This window comes from Elephantulus edwardii, unplaced genomic scaffold (assembly GCF_000299155.1).
Source record: "Elephantulus edwardii isolate Elephantulus edwardi_28Jun2011 unplaced genomic scaffold, EleEdw1.0 scaffold00016, whole genome shotgun sequence".
Lineage (NCBI taxonomy): Eukaryota > Metazoa > Chordata > Mammalia > Macroscelidea > Macroscelididae > Elephantulus > Elephantulus edwardii.
The window spans coordinates 1263197-1264521 of NW_006399766.1; the positions used below are offsets into that span (position 1 = coordinate 1263197).

The following is a 1325-nucleotide window of genomic DNA, read 5'->3' on the forward strand; positions in this document are numbered from 1 at the left end:
GGTAATGACATGTCAGACAAGGGACTTATATCTAGAATTTATAAAATACTTGAGCACCACAACAAGATAAAGGAGAATAATCCAATTGAAAAATATTTTTAATTTTAATACAAACAAGTTCGTTTATTTACAAAATTATAAACAGTATTAACTGAGGCACTATCTCTGGTTCTGGAACCAACAGCCAATAGCCTTCACTTTCAGTGAATGGTTCTGTTGTTTTTAAATGTGATCTGTATTCAACAATCCACTGTTTTTTCAAAAAGCATTTCTGACTAATTCCAGGATGTCTGTAATTGATATACACATGGATCATTTCCTTCAAATCTTATTTCCAGAACTACAACTGGATAGAATAACTAAGTATCAAACAACTGAATAAACATTATTAAAAAAACCCACCAAAATAAATATCAACTATTTCCTAAATATTTTCCCAGTAGATTTAGAAACAAAGATTTCTGGCTTGAAAGTAAGTACTCTATCATTTTTTAACAGGTCATACAATTCAACAGTTAACAACATCTATCCTGTTATCACTGGTTTACAGGTTACATTTCCTGCTACTATTAAGTAGGGAAGTACTGCAGTATTCAGGGCTCTGTGCTTTTAATCAGAGTCACTGCTACTGCTTGAGGAATCTGTTGACATAACCTCTACATCATCTTCGTTTTCCTTGTTATGCCCAGGAGGTTCCAACAGGAAGTCGTTACTGTGATTTGGTGGCAACATATTCATTGACATGTCACTGGACTGTCAGGGATACTGCGGAGCAAGGACATTGGGCAATCGGCCTGCGGCCAGTGCATCCCCTGGTAAGTGCCCATTTACACCATTAGTGGAAGGATTATTCATTTGACCCAAGAGTCCACTTCTCATCTCTAAATCTGTTGGGTATGGTCTCCGTGGGTCCCCTGGAACCCAAGTCAGTGGGGCACACACAGCATTACTTGCACTAATCCTATGTGCATACTTAATGATTTCTTCAGAGGATATAGCAGCTTTTCTTGCTTTTTTTCTATTGCTTTGAGCTTTTCTTTTGCTTGATAAACAGCTGTTGCCAGTATCTGTTCTGCCTCCTTTAGCTGCTTCTGTAATTGCTGAATATCACTGTCTCTCTTCTCGACTTCTTTTTCTAAAACTTGCATTTCAAGATGGACTTTCCCCTAATTAAGTGCTAATTTCATTAGTTCTTGAAATTCTCTGTCTCTGTGAATTAACAACTCCAGGATCTGGTTTTCCTCTCCAGACTGTAATAATTTTTTTCTTTTTTTTTTCTTTCTATAATTATATTTTATTAATTTTCATAAACATTTACAGAGATT

At 35.8% G+C, this 1325-nt stretch overlaps 1 pseudogene; it reads right to left on the reverse strand.

Moving 5' to 3' along the window:
* Positions 1-609: 609 nt before the first annotated feature.
* LOC102847782 overlaps positions 610-1325 on the reverse strand; it is a 1469-nt pseudogene continuing 753 nt past the window's right edge.